General features: G+C 44.8%; 1 protein-coding gene across 2 annotated transcripts in view; it reads left to right on the top strand.

The window, feature by feature from the left end:
* Positions 1-3,808: 3,808 nt before the first annotated feature.
* The window catches only part of SLC4A4 (solute carrier family 4 member 4), a 212,282-nt gene continuing 193,580 nt past the window's right edge, over positions 3,809-22,510 (top strand). For both annotated transcript variants that reach the window (XM_081332175.1, XM_081332173.1), the window contains exon 1: positions 3,809-4,235. The gene's annotated coding sequence lies outside the window, so the exon portion shown is untranslated. The remainder of the gene's footprint in view (positions 4,236-22,510) is intronic.

Below are 22,510 nucleotides of genomic sequence, written 5' to 3'. Positions count from 1 at the left end.
CAAGTCATAAAGCGGCCTAGGCCTAGGCCAGGGGCAGGCAACCTTGGCTCTTTTATGACTCGTGGACTTCAACTTCCAGAATTCCCGAGCCAGCATGGCTCAGCTTGGAAACTTTCCCTTTTCCCTCAGCATGGCTGGCTCAGGATTTCTTGGAGTTGAAGTCCACGAGTCATAAAAGAGCCAAGTTTGAAGACCCCCGGGGTAGACAGATTAACCTCCGAACAAGGAAGCTAATGACTTCCCAGAGAGGAAGCTATTAAATTGTCCAGTGCCGTCAGCTTCCTTTTTAAAGGGACACAAAATTCTTTTAATAGCAACAGGATTAACTAAAATTCCTGAGTCCAGGAAGGATCTGTGGGAAGAATCCAGAGAAAGAAATATTTGGGGGAATCTTAAAAAGGGAGAATATATTTCCTCAAAGGAATAATGGAGAAGATCTTTTAAAAAAAACCAGCCCCAGCCCCTCCCCCCCAAGCAGAAAGTAGGCAGAGGCCAGCTTTTAGAAATGCAGGTGTAATAATCCATTCAGGAAGGTTGGACCAGGAAGCTAATAGGAAAACAAAGACCCCTAAAATCTACATATAGGTAAAGGTAAAGGTTCCCCCGCACATGTGTGCTAGTCGTTTCCGACTCGAGGGGCCAGTGCTCATCTCTGTTTCAAAGCCGAAGAGCCAGCGCTTGTCCGAGGACGTCTCCGTGGTCATGTGGCCGGCATGACTAGACACCAAAGGCGCACGGAACGCTGTTACCTTCCCACCGTAGCGGCCCCTATTTTTCTACTTGCATTTTTATGTGCTTTCGAACTGTTAGGCTGGCAGAAGCTGGGACGAGTAACAGGCGCTCACTCTGTTACGCGGCACTCGGGATTCGACCCGCCAAACTGCCGACCATCTGATCGACAAGCTCAGCGTCCTAACCCACTGAGCCACCGCGTCCACTCAAATTCTAAGGTCAGGAGACATAATAGGATTATCCCACCAATACCAAAAGGTCACACTCAGACTCCGGTCACAGTCCATGACACAGGAAATACAAAGCCTCAAACAGGAACAGGAAACAACCTCAAAAGCCCCAGAAGGTATAAAAACCCACCAATCCCTGCAACATGTGGTCAGTTTTCTGTCTGGCTCTCCTCTTTAATAAACTGCAACTTTCTTTCTAAAGCAGCCTCCCTTTTGATTATTCCCAGCTTGGATTGGACCCCGATGAAGGGTTTTTTTCTTCCCCTTCTTCTACAGATCACTGTATTCATTTGTGGAATAAACTTTAGAGGAATTGCTGTAGATAAGCTCTTGTGCCTTTCAATTCTATTTCAATCCACTCCTTCTGCCTACCTCCCAGTTCATGCACCACACTCCTCAATATCTTGGACACCCGCCACACACACCTGCTTTGGAATAAGCCTGACTGAATTCAGAGAAACATGTTTGGAAGCCGAAGTGTGGATTAGATACAGGCAGAGGACTTGTGGCACTAACATAGGACTCTGCTCGTGCGCTGTCCAAAATTTGGGGCTATAAAAATGATTATTTATTTATTATTTATTTATTTATTAATGCGGCTTATATCCCACCCTATCTCCCGAAGGACTCAGGGCGGCTAACAACAATAATATACAATAAATACAGAAATTAAGATAAAATTAAAATTAAAGGCTTTTTGTACAATAAATTAAAATTAAAAATTAAAATTAAAATTAAAATAAATTAAAAATTAGAGTTAATTTTTAATATATAGAACACTTGCTCTATTCTTATGAATCCATGTATTTTAAAATGTAACTTGAATTTCCTAAACCATACAAAACTGACTACGTATTTCTATCATACCAGTACCATATTATTAGGTGTTCGTTCTGTACAATTTTATTACTGTTATTTATATGCTCTATGCCACACGCTAAATAAATACATTAAATGTTCCATTTTGGTACAATTTCATCATTAGTTAATTAGCCTGGTGGCACCGTTTTCTCTTCTAGCTTGTTTTGGCAGTTATTTAGCAGGACGGACCCAGGAGCTCCAAAAATAATGACATCTACATGGAGATTTTTAAAACATGAAATGGATGTGGTTACAATGACAGAATGCCTTTAAAATATTTAAAAAGGAAAGCAGCACAAACCTTATCACAAAGAAATAAAAATATGTTGGGTCTTCTGAGAAATAACGTACCCTTTACTATTCTTTGAGAGTACATTTATAGTGACAATAATTATTCTCTTCTCTACTATACTATTCTATTCTACCCTATTCTACCCTATCCTATCCTATCCTATCCTATCCTATCCTATCCTATCCTATCCTATCCTATCCTATCCTATCCTGTACTATCCTATCCTATCCTGTACTATCCTATCCTATCCTGTACTATCCTATCCTATCCTACCCTATCCTATTCCATTACTATAACCTATATTATACTATACTATACCTATAACTATTACCTATACTATACTATGTAGGGACGCGGTCGATCAGAAGGTCGGCAGTTTGGCGGGTCGAATCCCGAGTGCCGTGTAACAGAGTGAGCGCCTGTTGCTCGTCCCAGCTTCTGCCAACCTAGCAGTTCGAAAGCACGTAAAAATGCAAGTAGAAAAATAGGGACCACTCCGGTGGGAAAGTAACAGCGGTCCGTGCGCCTTTGGCATCTAGTCATGCCGGCCACATGACCACGGAGAGGTCCTCGGACAAGCGCTGGCTCTTCGGCTTTGAAACGGAGATGAGCACCGGCCCCTAGAGTCAGAAACGACTAGCACGAATGTGCGGGGGAACCTTTACCTTTATACTATACTATAACTAAACTTCCTGACAGTGAGAACAATTAACCAGTGGAACAGCCTGCCTCCAGAAGCGGTGAATGCTCCAACACTGGAAGTTTTTAAGAAGAGACTGGACAGCCATTTGCCTGAAATGGTATAGGGTTTCCTGCCTGAGCAGGGGGTTGGACTAGATGACCTCCAAGGTCCCTTCCAACATCATCATCATCATCATCATCATCATTATTATTATTATTATTATTATTTATATTAACTATACTATACTATACTATACTATACTATACTATACTATACTATACTATACTATACTATACTATACTATACTATACTATACTTCGCCGCCCTGAGTCCTTCGGGAGAAGGGCGGTATACAAATTAAATTAATAATAATAATAATAATAATAATAATACTATACTATACTATACTATACTATACTATACTATACACTATACACTATACACTATACTATACTATACTATACTATACTATACTATACTATACTATACTATACTATACTATACTATACTATACTACACTACCTTCCTCGCCCTCCAGGCGCAGAAGCACCATTCCCCAGCCGAGACAGAATCGGCCACCGTTCAACCCAAACCCTCCACGGACCGAGATCCCCCGTCCCCCCCCCCGCCTCCGTCGAGCCCTCGCAGCCCCAGAAGCCCGACCCGGCCTTGCTCCTCCTCCTCCTCCTCCTCCCGGGGCCCCGTAACGCCTCCGGGCCGCGCTAGCAGGAGGGCTGGCGGGGTGGGATGGGATCCGGGAGGAGGGGACGGCGGAGGGGCGGGCCGGAGCGCCTAGCCGCGGCTTTAAACCTCTCACGGGCTTCGCCGCCGGAGGACGCCCGCTCTCAACGTCGCCGCCGCCGCCGGTAGCAACTCTCCGCCGGAGGAGAAAGCAGGGCAGCGGGAGGAGGAGGAGGAGGAAGAGGAGGAGGAGGAAGAGAGGGCTGCTCCGCCAAGCAGAGCCGAGCCTCACTCGCACGCCCACCCAGCCACCTCCCTTGCCCGGTCAGGGTCGGAGAAAAGCCGGACGATCTCAGCGAGGCGCGCGTCTGTCAAAGCCGCCGGCCAGTCCCGCCTCGCACGTCCGCCTCGCCTCTCGCCAAGCCCGGCCACCCGCTTCCAGGAGGGTCTCCGGGGCTCGCGGGCTCCCCGTTGCAGCCGGCCGAGGGGGTCGCCTGAGGAGGAAGAGGAGGAAGGTCGTTGCCGCGGCTGGAGGCTCGCTCCGCAGCCCGCCCGGTTTTCCGAAAAGTTGCCCGTGAGCGGAGAGACGAGAGGCGGCGAAACGGAGCGCGCCGCCGGCTCGGCCCAGCCGCGCCGCTCTCTTGCTACTCCTGCCTCGTGGCGGACCTTGCTCGTCCTCGGGCTCCCGTCTTCGCCTCTGCCGCCCGGCCCGAGCAGCCGCCAAGCTGGACGACCGGCGGAAAGGAGATCCCCGGAGGTGAGCTTGCTTGGGCACGGCCGGGCGCGGGGAAAGCGAGCCGAGGCGGGCGGGTGAGCTTGGGCACGGCCGGGCGCGGGGAAACCGCGCCCAGGCAGGCGAGCGGACGGCGGGCGGGCGGGGGGGGGGGGCTTCGTGCTTTATTCTCTCCTTGACCCCGACCGAGGTCTAAGGCTAGTCGACTTGCGCCGACCGAGCTGACCCGACTTGGTTCAACGGGTCGTCTGAAGGCGGCCAGCGGGCACTTTTCTGCAGCTAGGGCTTCTTAGGGCTCGTTGCCTTGGAAGAGTGAGGAAGATTCTCAGGGACGACTCACACCCTGGACGGTGTCTCTTTACTCTCCTACCATTCGGTAGGAGATATATAGGAGTATAGCCAGCCGTACCGACAGGCTGAAAAATAGCTTTTATCCGTGGGCTGTTAGGCTTTTAAATGGGACATAATCTTATGCAGAATTGACTTGGGAGGCCGGTGTGTGGTGTGGTTGGTTCACATAGTGTGGTGGGATGGAGGGTTTGTTGTCACTGTGTGTTGGGGGGAGAGAGCACGGGGGGGGGAGGCTCAGCTAATCTCAATGTACACATGTTGTACTTTGACAATAAAGGTTTATTATCATCATCATCATCATCATCATCATCATCATCATTATTATTATTATTATTATTATTATTATTATTATTATTATTATTATTATTATTATTATTATTATTATTATTATTATTATTATTATTATTATTACCCAAGCCGTTTTCTCTGCTACGGGCAGGCGGGCGGACGGACGAGGTCTCCTGCTTCGCCCGGCTACTTTGGCCGCTTCCCGGCCCCAGCTGCCAGGTGCGGAAGCGGAGAGGAGAAACCGGCAGGTGTCGGGTCGGGGTGGGGTGGGGGGTTTCCGCCGCACCTGTTGCTTGAGCGGGACGTTTGAAGCCCGAGTCGCCCTCGGTTGGTCCGCCCGTTTTGCTTGCTTGATGGCGGAAACAAGCCTGAGGGGAAACAAAACGGAATCCCCCCCCCATACACACACACACACACACGCGTCCCGTATAACGACCGCAACGCACCTGGCCAGGTTGGGCTCGTTTGTAGTCCGGACGAGGCGAGCGAAGCCTTTGGGATAAAAGGCGTCTTTGGGGCACGAAAGAGAGCCTGGTGGGCTAAGGAGGGGGGGGGGCTGCGGCTGCCGAAAGCGCCCGCTGGCCGCGTTCACACGAGACACACGTTCAAGCCAAGTCGGGTCAAGACCTGGTTAGGTCCGCACAGCTTGCTCTCTCCTCTTGGTTGGCGTTGACCTCGGTTGGCTTTCGTGCTGGGTGGTTGGGGTTAAGGTGTGAGTCTTTGTTACGGGATGAGAGCCTGGAAGTCGAATTGGCTAGTAGCCAAGGTTGACTTGGTTGTAGGAATGCAGCCCTTGCTTGCATGCTAGGAGGCAGCTGTCCACCCGGGCTTCAGGTAGGGGATAATAAAAGGGGTGGTTGGGGTTAAGGTGTGAGTCTTTGTTAGGGGATGAGAGCCTGGAAGTCGAATTGGCTAGTAGCCAAGGTTGACTTGGTTGTAGGAATGCAGCCCTTGCTTGCATGCTAGGAGGCAGCTGTCCACCCGGGCTTCAGGTAGGGGATAATAAAAGGGGTGGTTGGGGTTAAGGTGTGAGTCTTTGTTACGGGATGAGAGCCTGGAAGTCGAATTGGCTAGTAGCCAAGGTTGACTTGGTTGTAGGAATGCAGCCCTTGCTTGCATGCTAGGAGGCAGCTGTCCACCCGGGCTTCAGGTAGGGGATAATAAAAGGGGTGGTTGGGGTTAAGGTGTGAGTCTTTGTTAGGGGATGAGAGCCTGGAAGTCGAATTGGCTAGTAGCCAAGGTTGACTTGGTTGTAGGAATGCAGCCCTTGCTTGCATGCTAGGAGGCAGCTGTCCACCCGGGCTTCAGGTAGGGGATAATAAAAGGGGTGGTTGGGGTTAAGGTGTGAGTCTTTGTTACGGGATGAGAGCCTGGAAGTCGAATTGGCTAGTAGCCAAGGTTGACTTGGTTGTAGGAATGCAGCCCTTGCTTGCATGCTAGGAGGCAGCTGTCCACCCGGGGTTTCAGGTAGGGGATAATAAAAGGGGTGGCCGGGCTTCATTTCTTTCCGCCTGAAAGGGGGAAAACGGCTGGAAAAACCACTGCTTTCTGCTTTTGCTTCTTGCCCTGGGCTCTGGTTGCGGGTTCTTGTGACGCAAGAGCTCTTGAAACATGCTTGGAGAAAGGCGTGGGAAAAAGGTGACAGTCTCTGCAGGGAGAGTTTGCCGTCTCTTTTAGGGTAAGAGGAAGCTGGGACTGGGAGACGGGGTAGCGCATGGGTATCGACGGGGCACAAGATCAAATTGAGCGTAGTGGGAAAAAGTAGGTAAGGCTGCGACTTGGCAAGAGAGTTGAAACGTGTTCTCAGCTGGAGTAGATTCATTCAAGTGGTCAGCGGGAACAGTGGTTGGTATAAGCTGCAAAAAAGCTGATAAATTTGGTGATGCTCTTTGGAAAAAGACGTTGGAGGGGACACAGATTGTCATTTGAGCAGGGCAGAACTCAGAACAGAAAGCTAGAGATGAAAACTTTCCTTCCTTCCTTCCTTCCTTCCTTCCTTCCTTCCTTCCTTCCTTCCTTCCTTCCTTCCTTCCATTAAGGAGAAACTTCCTGACAGTGAGGACAATCAACCAGTGGAACAGCTTGCCACCAGAAATCGTGGGCACTTCATCACTGGAAGTTTTTAAAAAGAGACTGAACAGTCACCTGTCTGAGATGGTAGAGGTTCTCCTGCTTGAGGCTGGACTAGAAGACCTCCAAGGTCCCTTCCAGCTTCTATTCTATTCTATTCTATTCTATTCTATTCTATTCTATTCTATTCTATTCTATTCTATTCTATTCTATTCTATTCTATTCTATTCTATTCTCTATTCTCTATTCTATTCTATTCTATTCTATTCTATTCTATTCTTTCTTATTCTATTCTGTTCTGTTCTGTTCTGTTCTGCTGTACTTCTATTCTATTCTATTCTATTCTATTCTATTCTATTCTATTCTATTCTATTCTATTCTATTCTATTCTATTCTATTCTATTCTATTCTATTCTATTCTATTTTCTCTATTCTCTATTCTATTCTATTCTATTCTATTCTTTCTTATTCTATTCTGTTCTGTTCTGTTCTGTTCTGCTGTAATTCTATTCTATTCTATTCTATTCTATTCTATTCTATTCTATTCTATTCTATTCTATTCTATTCTATTCTATTCTATTCTCTATTCTCTATTCTCTATTCTCTATTCTATTCTATTCTATTCTTTATTATTCTATTCTGTTCTGTTCTGTTCTGTTCTGCTGTACTTCTATTCTATTCTATTCTATTCTATTCTATTCTATTCTATTCTATTCTATTCTATTCTATTCTATTCTATTCTATTCTATTCTATTCCTTCCTTCCTTCCTTCCTTCCTTCCTTCCTTCCTTCCTTCCTTCCTTCCTTCCTTCCTTCCTTCCTTCCTTCCTTCCTTCCTTTCCTTGCAGGCAGAAATATTTGCTCCACACTTTCTTTTATCTTGTTTTTTAATTGTTTTTTTCCCCTATGTGAGATATGCTTATTTTATTTTGTGGGAAAATCACGGCACACTTAACGATTTTTTTTTAAAAAAGTAGAAGAGTTATCAGTGGAAGTGATCCACCAGGCTGAAAGCAGGAGAAATCTGCTGCCCCTGTAAACTTTGATTTGATCTTGAGGTAGAAGAGCTGTTAAGGTGTCAATTGCGTATTGGATGGAGTTTTATTACTGAAATGTGTGCAGCTATGACTTGAGGAATTAATTATGCAGCAGAGGGTTATTGAGTACTAGAGGCTCATGTATCATGCTAAATCATGTTTTGGTTAATCATGGGTTTTTTTTTGTTTGAGTAAGTTGCAGCTGGTTCACATCATAATGTACAGTAATCTAAACTTAGTCATATTTTGGCTTATTAAGGTAAAGGTAAAGGTTCCCCCGCACATGCGTGCTAGTCGTTTCCGACTCTAGGGGCCGGTGCTCATCTCCGTTTCAAAGCCGAAGAGCCAGCGCTTGTTCAAAGACATCTCCGTGGTCATGTGGCCGGCATGACTAGATGCCAAAGGCGCACGGAACGCTGTTACCTTCCCACCATCGTGGTCCCTATTTTTCTACTTACATTTTTTTACGTGCTTTCGAACTGCTAGGTTGGCAGAAGCTGGGACCGGTAACAGGCGCTCACTCTGCTATGCGGCACTCGGGATTCGACCCGCCAAACTGCCGACCTTCTGATCGACAAGCTCAGCGTCCTAACCCACTGAGCCACCACTTCTTATGATCTGTGAATTGGGCCATCTTTTGGAAAACAGCACTAAATAAATAAATAAATAAAATAAATAAAAGATACATATTTTACCTCTTTCTCACATCTTACATCTTGAGGTGTGAACGCAGGCTAAATGTTGACTATGGATGACTAAGGATAAAGCATTTTTGGGGAAATCTCTACAATCTATAGGGGGTCCTAGCTCTCCAGTTATCCCTTTTAATCAGGGTTCAGGACAAAGACATATTGGGGAGAAAGGCAGAGGAAAAGAGAACGTGCTTTGTATTATAAACAAGAAAAAGAATTTTTAGAGATTTTGATTACAGTTAATCAACTTAACTTAATAACCATTTTTTTTACTGACCGTTTGAAGATACAAGGGCAATGAAAAAAGTGACTTATGACCGTTGCAGCATCTCCATGGTCACATGATCCAAATTCAGGTGCTTGGTAACTGTCAGAATCCATTTATATCATATTCATAAATGTATGTTTCAAACATTATTCCATGGATTCTGCCATCTCCCGAAGAGGAGAGAACGGATGTGTATTGAACCGATATTAGGCATTTCAAAGGAAAAGAGAAGCCTTTTGAACTGGGGAAACAAAAGGGGGGGCTAGCATCTGGCTTGTGTCACGGAAGAGAGCAATAAACATGAAGGGTCCTAAGTTCCTTTTTCCCACGAGAGGGATGATACGAGGTAAATGGGGGGGACTGACCAAATGGGGTTAAGGGGGGGTTAAACCGGGAACTCTTTATAAGGGTTTAGTTCGTGGGACAATATTAAGTCCTGTCTTGTATTCCTACAACCAAGCATGTCATAGTAAAGATTCTTTTTGGACTAGATTTGACTCCAAGAGTTTTTGTCTTCCTAAGACGTGGTTTGGGGTGGGTCCTGACAGTAACTGACTCATATTTATGACAGTTGCAGTGTGTCCCGGGGTCATGCGATTCTCTTTTGTGACCTGACAAGCAAAATCAATGGGGAAGCTAGATTCACTTAACAACCGTGTTACCAACTTAACAACTGCAGCAATTCACTTAACAACTGTGGCAAGAAAGGCAAAAAAAATGGGGCTAAAATCACTTAACAATTGTCTGTCTTAGCAACAATTTTTTTTTAAAATTCCATTTATATCCCACCCTTCTCCGAAGACTCAGGGTGGCTCAGTTGTCAAGTCAAGGACTAATGGTTGACCATTTGGAGGGATTATTGTGAGGAATTACATTGTATGGGGTTGAAGTATACCCTGGTTGCATCTAGAACCGGGCTAGGCAACCTTGGCTCTTTTATGACTCTTGGACTTCAACTCCCAACTCCCAGAATTCCTGAGCCAGCATAGCTCAGCATGGAAACCTCTTCCTTTCCCCTCAACATGGCTGGCTCAGGAATTCTGGAAGTCCACGAGTCAGAAAAGAGCCAAGGTTGCCTACCCCTGGTCTTTGATCACCTTAGTTGCTCTTCTCTGAATTTTTTCCAAACTCTCAGCATCTTTTTTTGTGATATGGTGACAAAAATTGGCTGCAGTATTATATGTATATATTAACAGTCCCACTGCTGGGATCCAGTTTGTTTTGGAAGATAACACCATTAATTGACACTACTGTTATTATAAGAGCCGTGGTGGTGCAGTGGTTGGAATGCAGTATTGCAGGCTGAATCTGCCTACTGCCAGCAGTTCGATCCTGACTGGCTCAAGGTTGACTCAGCCTTCCATCCTTTCGAGGTCGGTAAAATGAGGATCCAAATTGTTTTGGAGCAAAACGCTGACTCTGTAAACCGCTTAGGGAGGGCTGTAAAGCACTGTGTAAGTGGTATATAAGTCTAAGTGGTTGCTATTGTTGAGCATTGTGAATGTTACAGGTAAGGATACACTCCTGTCACGGTTCTTGCTTTTCCTCAAAACCAGCCTTTCCCAACTGGTGCATCCAACCTGTATCGTGATTGCAACATTCAAAACTTCTAGCAAGTATATCAGCCACCAAGATACTTGGTGAGCACCCTGTTGGAGAAAGTTACTCTACATATTTCTTGTACTTCCGTTTAATTACCACTTGATCTGTAAAGGAAGAACAAAAAGAATGTTTCCAGATTCTTATCTCAGGTTTTTTTTTAAACAACAACAACAACAACAACAACCCCGAATTAAAGCTGCCTGGGCTATTTATCCAGTTTGACTTTCAGGAACATGATCATAATCTCCACAGGATTAAATTCTGTGAGTAATTATGGCTCGTTTCAGGAAACACCAGAGCTGTGCTTGAGAAAGTAACAAATAGCATGCTTTGATTTGATCAGAAATGGATGTTTGGCTAAAGGAAGAATGCATGAGTTCTGCCCTTAACTTACTACCTGGTTTTGATAAGGCATTTGAGCCCGGGGCACTTACTCAAATGCCAACCGCAAGCACTTTGTATGAGCATGACATTTTATATAAATCTGTGTTATTCTCAGAACCTGTTTGACTGGCACCTGGGAGAAATAAGGTATAGGGATGTGTGTGGAGCATGCGGCATTGCCCTGAGTGCAGATGAGGCAGACGTGAGATGCTCATTCATGAGATGGAACCACCAGCTTTATTTGTTTATTTTTATTTCTATCCTACCTTTGTTATTTTTATAAACAAGGTGGAAAACATACCTTCATCCTATTTCCCCAGCACTTGTAAGGTGGGTTGGGCTGAGAGAGAGACGGACTGGCCCAAAGTCATCCAGCTGGCTTTCATGCCTAAGGCAGGACTAGAACTCACAGTCTCCTGGTGATTGGCCCAAAGTCATCCAGCTGGCTTTCATGCCTAAGGCAGGACTAGAACTCACAGTCTCCTGGTGATTGGCCCAAAGTCATCCAGCGGACTTTCATGCCTAAGGCAGGACTAGAACTCACAGTCTCCTGGTGATTGGCCCAAAGTCATCCAGCTGTCTTTCATGCCTAAGGCAGGACTAGAACTCACAGTCTCCTGGTGATTGGCCCAAAGTCATCCAGCTGGCTTTCATGCCTAAGGCAGGACTAGAACTCACAGTCTCCTGGTGATTGGCCCAAAGTCATCCAGCTGTCTTTCATGCCTAAGGCAGGACTAGAACTCACAGTCTCCTGGTGATTGGCCCAAAGTCATCCAGCTGGCTTTCATGCCTAAGGCAGGACTAGAACTCACAGTCTCCTGGTGATTGGCCCAAAGACACCCAGTTGTCTTTCATGCCTAAGGCAGGACTAGAACTCACAGTCTCCTGGTGATTGGCCCAAAGTCATCCAGCTGCCTTTCATGCCTAAGGCAGGACTAGAACTCACAGTCTCCTGGTGATTGGCCCAAAGTCATCCAGCTGCCTTTCATGCCTAAGGCAGGACTAGAACTCACAGTCTCCTGGTGATTGGCCCAAAGTCGTCCAGCTGTCTTTCATGCCTAAGGCAGGACTAGAACTCACAGTCTCCTGGTGATTGGCCCAAAGTCATCCAGCTGTCTTCCATGCTTAAGGCAGGACTAGAACTCACAGTCTCCTGGTGATTGGCCCAAAGTTACCCAGTTGTCTTTCATGTCTAAGGCAGGACTAGAATTCACAGTCTCCTGGTGATTGGCCCAAAGTCATCCAGCTGGCTTTCATGCCTAAGGCAGGACTAGAACTCACAGTCCCCTGGTGATTGGCCCAAAGTCATCCAGCTGGCTTTTATGGCTAAAGCAGGACTAGAATTTGTAGCTTAGGGTTGAACTGCAATGCGCTGATATTACTTACCGGTAGTTTGGTAATCAAAGGTCTGCAAGAAAATAAGCTCAGAGAGTATCAAGGACTCTACAGCAGCAGTCCCCAAGCTTTTGGGCACCAGGGACCGGTTTCGTGAAAGACAATTTTTCCACGGATGGAGGGTAGTGGGTGGTTTCACATGCAACCTAGATCCCACACATGGACAGATGAAGTTTTGCTTGTTCACCCACTGTTCACCTCCAGCTGCTTAGCCCGGTTCCTAACAGGCCCTGGACCAGTACCAGTCCATGGCTCAGGGCTGTTCTACAGCAGAGGTCCCCAACCTTTGGGGCATCAAGGACCGGTTCCGTGGAGAAAGTGCGTGGTTTTGTGTGCTGCCTGCATCCCACGGATGGGACTTTTCTTGTTTGTGCGGACCGGTTGCTGGCATGCCGCGGCCCAGGACTGGTCTGCAGACCCGGGGTTGGGGACCCCTGTTGTACAGGACTAGTACTCACAATCTCTTGGTTTCTAGTTTGGTACCTTAATCATTAGACTAAACTGACTTTATTTTGAAGCACGTAGGGCAACTTTGTCTACAGGTGCACACTGTTTAATGCCGAAATAGTAGAGTGGCGGAACACACTTGCTCTGCCATTTCCAGGAGGGCTGGATCCATTTGTGTTCTAACAGAAGGGAAAGGGAATTGTGCCCAGATATACATCAGCTGCTCCACATACACCTCAATTAACTGATATCCATCTCAGGTGTTACCATGTTGTGCTGACATCAGTGGCAATGGCAACTGTTGCCTGCATTGGACTGCATGGCTGAAGGTATAACAGTATGGCAAAGGTCCCCAACCTTTTGGGCATCAGGGACCCGTTCCGTGGAGAAAGATTTTCCCACAAACTGGAAAGTGTGTGGTTTTGTGTGCTGCCTGCATCCCACGGGTGGGACTTTGCTGGGCTGGTTGCTGGCATGCTGCGGCCCGGTACCGGTCCACGGACCAGGGGTTGGGGACCCCTGTAGTACGGTATCCACTGAGATTGATCACTCATGCAGTCCTTTTAAAACCGAGTTTTTCTGGCTTCTGCTGGTTTAACTTGTGGAAAAGTTAGACTAAGTCTGCTATTCTCTCCAGCTGTTCGATTGTTTGACATGACATCTCCTGTTAACATTTTAAACCTGTTCCCATTTAGAAAGAACAAATGGAATGCAAACACATCAACTGCCTTGGGTTGATTAAACTGACACCAGCGCTCCATTCTAGGAAGACCTGTTTCCGTAAGCTGCTTGAAATTCCTACAATTTGTCATAATGCTAACAAAACAAAATCCATACAGTCTTGAGGGACACATTTCTTACTTGCCCTTCTCTTTCCTTGCCTTGGAAATTCCTCTTAACTCTGTTCCACTAAGATGACCCAAAGTCAACACTACCCACTCAGCCTGCTGGTTTAACATTCTTTTGTTCTCCCTCTGTGTGTCTGTCTGTCTGTCTCTTTTCCCCCACTCAAACCGTTGTAATATTGTAATAAGCCTTTCCTTTGTTAGCCTGCCAATCCCCTGTTTTGGATGCCGTCCAAGGCTTCATTGGTCTCAGCTTGGAGGCAGCTCAATTTATCCCATATTATTTCTTGACCATGTAGTTAGATTTATTTCCACCTTCAATTAAGGGTTAGCTCACTATTTTGCTTTGTAACTTTTCTGCAGTACCTGTAGGGTTAATGGCAGGGGTCTTCAAACTTGGCCCTTTTATGACTTCTGGACTTCAACTCCCAGAATTCCTCAGCCAGCGAGGAATTCTGGGTGTTGAAGTCCACAAGTCATAAAAGGGCCAAGTTTGAAGACCCCTGCTTGTGGACTTCAACTCCCAGAATTCCTCAGCCAGCGTGCCTGGCTGAGGAATTCTGGGGGTTGAAGTCCACAAATCATAAAAGGGCCAAGTTTGAAGACCCCTGCTTGTGGACTTCAACTCCCAGAATTCCTCAGCCAGCGTGCCTGGCTGAGGAATTCTGGATGTTGAAGTCCACAAATCATAAAAGGGCCAAGTTTGAAGACCCCTGCTTGAGGAATTCTGGGTGTTGAAGTCCACAAATCATAAAAGGGCCAAGTTTGAAGACCCCTGCTTGTGGACTTCAACTCCCAGAATTCCTCAGCCAGCGTGCCTGGCTGAGGAATTCTGGATGTTGAAGTCCACAAATCATAAAAGGGCCAAGTTTGAAGACCCCTGCTTGAGGAATTCTGGGTGTTGAAGTCCACAAATCATAAAAGGGCCAAGTTTGAAGACCCCTGCTTGTGGACTTCAACTTCCAGAATTCCTCAGCCAGCGTGCCTGGCTGAGGAATTCTGGGTGTTGAAGTCCACAAATCATAAAAGGGCCAAGTTTGAAGACCCCTGCTTGTGGACTTCAACTCCCAGAATTCCTCAGTCAGCGTGCCTGGCTGAGGAATTCTGGATGTTGAAGTCCACAAGTCATAAAAGGGCCAAGTTTGAGGACCCTTGGTTTATGGCATAGCGGACTTTGTGCGTTCAGTTGGAGTCATCTGAATTTCTGTGTTAATAATTGCATTTGCTCTTGATCTAAAGACTTATCTGCCATCTGCACTTTGGGTTTTCCTCCCCTGACTTAGCTCCCATTAATCTAAATTACATTATGTTCTTGATATCAGCTAAACTTATAAAGGTCAGTTCTTAAGGCCTTGCACTTTCTAGTGTGATCAAGAGGCAACATTTATGTCTAGGCAGGGCTGATTTTCGCTGACTGAGAATCGTCAAGAGTTAAACGCAGGAAGTTAACTCACACTGCTTTGTGTTCTTTTTAAATACAAAATATTCAGAAAGAAAACACGCTGATGACAGGAAAAAAAAATCCACCGTCTCTGATTCTGTTTAACTCTTATCTTCCTGATAGCATTCTGGAAGAAATCTCCAGTTATCTTTGCCTGTATTTGTATTTTTGCCTTTGGGTCTTTGGCATTACAAAATATTTATCCCAGGGCAGATATTGCTGTTTAATGGTGGGTATTTGGTTAGCCCAATCTTAGAAATAATCCCATAAAAATTCTTCAGTTGCTCAGTTTTGTGTTAGCTTTGGCGGGAGGTTAGAAGTGGGTGGACAGACGTTTCGACAACTTTAAATGGACCAGTCCGTTCCTGCTAGATACGGTAGGTCTTTTAAGGTGAAAAATTCTTACCTGGTAATAATTTTAGATGAAGTCGCCTGTTTGGGAGGCATTCATGGGAACAGAATGATTAATATTGTACATTTGGCTGAGAAAATTCTAGATCAGTTTATCCCATCCCGGGGACGGGAGGGGGACTTCAGCTGCTGTAAATTTCTAGTCAGCAACTAACTGGTTAGGAAATAATTGTTGTAGGCTAAGGCAGTTTGTTCTTACGCTTCCTGGAATGGAGCCCTTCCATTTCCGGTGGAATATGAGGAAATGACTGATTTAAAGTAAAATATGGTTCCTTCTATTGGAAGTGCAAGAAAGTTATCGGAACTTATTCACATCACTGTTCCTTCCTGAAGAAACGGGGAACTGGATGAGTGTCACGGTTAGGTCACACCTTAGAGAGAACAAAGGAGAAAAGAAATTTCTCTTCAAATCGGAGTTGGCTATTTTAGAGCATAGAGCAATACAGTTGGGAGGGACCTTGGAGGTCTTCTAGTCCAGCCCCCTCGCTTGAGCAGGAGACCCTATACCGTTTCGGACAAATGATTGTCCAGTCTCTTTTTGAAAGCCACCAGTGATGGAGCACCCACAATTTCTGGAGGCCAGCTGTTCCACTGGTTGATTGCTCTTGCCGTTAAGAAATTTCTCCTTAGTTCTAGGTTGTTTTTCTACTTGGTTAGTTTCCCTCCATTGTTTCTTGTTGCTTTGGAAAATAGTTTGACCATCTCGACTTTGTAGGAGCCAATTTACATTTCTCTCTCTCTCTCTCTCTCTCTCACACACACACACACACAACCCTACATCTACATCTCATGCTCAGCTGTATTAGATTTATTTAGAGTGTGGCATATTATACATGGACTAGCAATATACATTAACATTTCACCTAGATTAAGGTAAAGGTAAAGGTTCCCCCGCACATGCATGCTAGTCGTTTCCGACTCTAGGGGCCGGTGCTCATCTCCGTTTCAAAGCCGAAGAGCCAGCGCTTGTCCAAGGACGTCTCCGTGGTCATGTGGCCGGCATGACTAGACGCCAAAAGCGCACGGAACGCTGTTACCTTCCCACCGTAGTGGTCCCTATTTTTCTACTTGCATTTTTACATGCTTTCGAACTGCTAGGTTGGCAGAAGCTGGGACGAGTAACAGGCGCTCAGTCTGCCACGCGGCACTCGGGATTCGACCCGTCAAACTGCCGACCTTCCGATCGACAAGCTCAGCGTCCTAACCCACTGAGCTACCGCGTCCCTATTCACCTAGATTACTAAAACACAATAAAATATAAATGTTAAAAAGGTCTATATTCAAATGCCAATGTCTAGGCCAGACATGTCAAACTCACGATGTCATGTGACGTCGCACAACGTATTGGGACAGTTTTGCCATTGCCGGCAATGGGATAGGTGTGGCTTCTGGATGATGCGTCCGGCCTGCGGGCCTGCAGTTTGACACCCCTGGTCTAGGCCATCTAACCACAGAAGCGCAGCATAATTTATATGAAAAAAATAACCAGATACTGGACCGGTAGATGCCCTCAGCCAGTCAAAATGTGATCTGCAGTTTTGACGTGGGACCCCGCAATCACACACGCCCCATTTATACAGCGAATCGTGGCAGATGCCATGTGAGGTGTGAATCCTATTCAGGATTGTCTGTTGGTGATGCGGTCGTTCAAATCCCGGGACCTTTTTTGTGGGGTTGTTTATGCGTCTTCCTATGTGTGGGAGTTCAGTGACCCATTTGGCTTCCCACTGGGAATCGATGTTAAAGTTGTTGGGCAGATGTTGTGCAAGTGATATTAGATAATTTTCTTTGACTCAGTTTTTCTGCCAGTACCATTGGTAAAGCTTTTCAGAAATAGTTTGCCATTACCTTCTTCCTAGGACACAGAGAGGGTGACTGGCCCACCCATTTCGCCTTCAGTCTCAAAACTGAACACAGTTTGTGTTCACCTGTAGAACACATTCTCAAAGTCTTGCAGGTGAGGACACTTAAAGTTAAATGGAAAAATTTTGACTAAGACAGGGGTCTTCAAAGTTGGCCCTATTATGACTTGTGGACTTCAACTCCCAGAATTCCTCAGCCAGTGTGCCTGGCTGAGGAATTCTGGGGGTTGGAGTCCACAAGTCATAAAAGGGCCAAGTTTGAAAAGACCCCTGGACTAAGACATGTGTTTTATCATGAACCATGCGACTGACTTTGTCCTTTTTCAAAATATCTCTAATCTTTGCTTTTGATTGGAAAATAATAATAATTGACAAAATTTCCACCCGGTCAAACTGTTTGGGTCTGCACACATACTCCAGTGATACAATATGACATCCTAGGTTGTTGGAAAGTACTTAATGAGTATGAAGATGAATACCAACTAAACAACTGGCACATGAGTTCACACTGTTGTTTATATAGTAATTGGAGGTGGCACTACCTTGGAGACAGCAGAATAAGAGAAAGAACTGTAAGCAATTATAAAATGCAAAGACCTGCAAATAGAAGTAGAATTTAACTATGGCAAAAGAAAGCAAAGATTTATTTTTTTATTTTAATTCCATTTATATCCCGCCCTTCTCCGAAGACTCAGGGCGGCTTACAAGCTTAGCAGTAGCCTTCATTCTATGTATCTGCCTGCTAATTAGGGCTTTCGCCCCCCACCCCAAGCGGCATTATTACAAAGTCAGCTTAATTGCCCCCAACAATCTGGGTCCTCATTTTACCTACCTCGGAAGGATGGAAGGCTGAGTCAACCTTGAGCCTGGTGGGACTCGAACCTGCACTGATTGCAGGCAGCTGGTGTTACTTAAGGAGGCATTAGCCCACTGCTCCACCAAGGCTGATACCAATAGCAATAACCACCTTGGGTGCAATCCCCAAACATCTGGAGCATCACAGATGAACATCACCGGTATTGACAACATCTCCATCAGCCAATTGCAAAAGGCAGCTATACTTGGAACAGCTTACATCCTGTGATGCTATTGTTAACGCCATCAAATAGTAACTTCTGCCTATCCCAGGTCCTTGGGAAGTGGATAAAAAGGCTAAATCCAATCTTGATATCCGGCTGACTGTGAAACCCCCCCATAATACATTGATACAGCTTTGATTTGGAGAGTATAGATAGTTCTCAACTTATGACCACAGTTGAGCCCAAAATTTCTGTTCCTAGCGAGACAGTTGTCAAGTGCCCCATTTTACAACCTTTCTTGCCACAGTTGTTAAATGAATCACTGCAGTTGTTAAGTTAATAACACGGTTGTTAAGTGAATCTGGCTTCCCCATTGACTTTCTCAGAAGATCACAAAAGGGGATCATGTGACACCCCCCCCGGGGACACTGCAGCCGTCATAAATGTGAGTCAGTTGCCAAGGATATGAATTTGCATCTCGTGACCATGTGGTTGATGCAACGGTCATAAGTGTATAAAAATGGTCATAAATCATTTTTTTCAGTGCCATTGTCACTGCAAATGGCAATTAAATGAACTGTTGTAAGTCGAGGATTACCTGTAGTAATAAAATTCGTGATAGTGCAGAAATCTGGTAATAGTTGAACTTTGGAAAAACTAAATGTGATTAAACTGTGAATCTCGCCATTAAAAGAGGGACAAAGTTTAGAAATAACAAGTACTGCCATAGGGAATAAATATTTTGATCAAGTAACTCATTTATTTAACCTGGAATTGATGAGCATAAATGCTATCATGTACTATCTACCCATTTCCTTTAAGTGCAAACAGCTGCACCTTGTAAGCAGTGTTATTTAAATGTTGTAAATGTGTAAATGTTGATAAAGTATTATGCATAGCTTTATTAAAATTATAACTCCAGTGTCTAACCATCTGCTGCAATTAAAACAGGCAGATGTTCAGGTCTGCAGGATACAGATGAATATAGTTCACCTTGGATTATCTTCACTTTTGGGCATAAAATGCAATGTTTTTGAACAAACGTGTTATAGCCTGTAGACAGATACGCTTTTAGTTCTCTCTAATGACTTGAGAAGAGTTCATACAGGTAAGAGAAAATGAATCGTCACCCCTTCCTATGAAAAAAATTATTGGTTTCTTTACTTTGATATAAATATAATACTAATACTACTACTAATAATGATGATGATGATGAAGATGTTGTTGCTGTAGTAAGGGACCTTGGAGGTCATCTAGTCCAACCCCCTGCTCAGGCAGGAAACCCTATACCATTTGAGACAAATGGCTGTCCAGTCTATTCTTAAAAACATCCAGTGTAAGCCGCCCTGAGTCTTCGGAGAAGGGCGGGATATAAATGGAATTAAAAAAAAAATAAAAAAAAATTCACCGCTTCTGGAGGCAGGTTGCTCCACTGTTCTAACTGTCAGGAAGTTTCTCCTTAGTGTCAGGTTGCTTCTCTCCTTGATGAGTTTCCACCCGTTGCTTCTTGTCCTGCCTTCGGGCGCTTTGGAGAATAGCTTGACTCCCTCTTCTTTGGGGCAGCCCCTGAGATATTGGAAGACTGCTGTCCTGTCACCCCACGTCCTTCTCTTCGTTAAACTAGACATATCCAATTCCTGCAACTGTTCTTCATGTGTTTTGGCCTCCAGACCTCTATTCATCTTTGTTGCTCTTCTCTGCACTCTTTCTAGAGTCTCAACGTCTTTTTTACATCGTGGTGACCAAAACTGGATTCCAAGTGTGGCCTTACCAAGGCTTAGCAAGACACTTCACGTGGTCTTGATTCTATCCCTCTGTATGAGAAGTACAGTTACAACAAGAACTTCTCTTTCACAATATTTTTTTAAGAAATAACTCAAGGTTGGGAAATTATTACTTTTTTTTTCTCCCGGGGAGAAAAAAGTTTCCTCTTCATTTCCTGGAGATTTGCGTAGCAAATTTGAATATTAACTTGTTAAACTAGATATGATCATTTCACCATTTTCTCCACACAAGGTAAAATGTACTGTACTTGAAAAGGAAGGGTGCGTGGGGAGAAGCATGAGACAGGAATCATAGCAGGCACAGACAGCCAGAATTACAAAAATACATCATACAGTTAGTCCTTGACTTATCGGCATTTGTTTAGTGACTGTTCAAAGTTGCAGTGGCACTGAAAAAAGTGAAATATGATGCATCTTTCACACTTAATGACCATTGCAGCATCCCAGTCGTCACAGGATTAAAATTTGGCAACACTTGGCAACTGACTGGTATTTATGACTGTTGCAGTGTCCCTGAGGTCATGTGATCCCCTTTTTGCAACATTCTGACAAGCAAAGTCAATGGGGAAGCCAATTTCACTTAACAGCCCTGTTACTAACTAAAAAAACCTGCAGTGATTCACTTAACAACTGTGGCAAGAAAGGTCATACAACGGGGCAAAACTCACTTAACAACTGTCTTGCTTAGCAACAGAATTTTTGTTTTCAATTGTTGTAAATTGTGTGGGCGTAATCTGTCAATGAAATTCATGCATTATTTACAATATTTGTAAGCTGCTCAGTCAAGTACAACTCTGGGTGGGAGATAAGAAAGCAAAACAATTGATGATCAATATAAAAAGAATAGATGGGGAAGAAATGGAGGTAGTGACAGATTTTATTTTCCTGGGCTCCAAGATCACTGCAGATGGGGACTGTAGCCAAGAAATTAAAAGACGCTTGCTCCTGGGGAGGAAAGCCATGGCAAATCTAGACAGCACACTAAAAAGCAGAGACATCACCCTGCCAATAAAAGTGCAAATAGTCAAGGCCATGGTCTTTCCAGTTGCAATGTATGGCTGTGAAAGTTGGACCATAAGAAAGGCTAAGCGCCAAAGAATTGAGGCCTTTGAACTATGGTGCTGGAGAAGACTCCTGCGAGTCCCTTGGACTGCAAGGCGATCAAACCGGTCAGTCCTAGAGGAGATCCACCCTGACTGCTCTTTAGAAGGCCAGATCCTGAAGCTGAAACTCAAATACTTTGGCCACCTAATGAGAAGGAAGGACTCACTGGAGAAGGGCCTAATGCTGGGAAAGGTTGAGGGCAAGAGAAGAAGGGGACGACAGAGAATGAGGTGGCTGGATGGAGTCACTGAAGCAGTAGGCGTGAGCTTAAATGGACTCCAGAAGATGGTAGAGGACAGGAAGGCCTGGAGGAACGTTGTCCATAGGGTCGCGATGGGTCGGACACGACTTCGCAACTAACAACAACAACAATAAAAAGAATACCATTTCTACTCAAAATGAGTGCCCGCGATCCATTAGTTCCAGCCAAAACTCCTGGTGGTGAAGTGGTTCGAATGGACTAGACTAGAAGATCTCTAAGGTCCCTTTTGTTTCTGTTATTCTGTTATGCACAGTTTGTTTGTTCGTTGCATGGTGCATCGTGTTTTGGCATCCTCAAAAAAAAAAGTTGCTTCTAACCATGGCTGAGAATTGGAATTGCCAGGAACACAGCTGTTCAAAGTTAGAGGGGAAAAAACTGCCCACTTACCCAGGGTGTGTTGGCATACCCATTAAGTGGAGTGCGGCAAATCACAAAAGTCAAAAACTCTTCAGGTGGTCCTTTCTGTGGAAGGCATAATAAGCCTTGTTTGCCCTACAGTATGTCCTTACAACTTGGTTACTTAATTAATCTGTTCTCTGGGTTTGCATAACCTGAGCAAAAGAACTGGATTATACACAATACACATTATGCCATCACCGACGTTAGCACCGACCAAATTTAGCCTGCTAGAGAAACACAATCCATAAGGCGTTTTTTTTATTATTATTATTATTATTATTATTATTATTATTATTATTATTATTATTATTATTATTATTATTATTATTATTATTATTCGAACATTGTGAAAGAGCATCTTCCCATCCCAATTACGGAGACTGTATTTGCTCTGTCCTTACTTTGAATACTTGAGAATTAGTGATGTGCTGGAGCAGCATGTGCCTACTTTATAGCAGTTGCCCTCTTAGTAGAACAGGGTGACCTAAACCTCTTGGTTGGCTAATGGAAAGAGAAACGGTGGGAACTAATTTCTTACAAGAATGCTGTGACAATGAACAAAATCTGGCTTTTTTACTTTGATCAAAAAGAATAGTTTGCTGGGAATCCGCCTTTCTTTAAATGGCCTCCCCAAACAG

The sequence above is a fragment of the Vipera berus genome (genome assembly GCF_964194415.1).
Source record: "Vipera berus genome assembly, chromosome: 7".
NCBI lineage: Eukaryota > Metazoa > Chordata > Lepidosauria > Squamata > Viperidae > Vipera > Vipera berus.
Note: the sequence above shows the minus strand (reverse complement) of the source record. Positions and strands in the feature narration are given on the sequence as shown.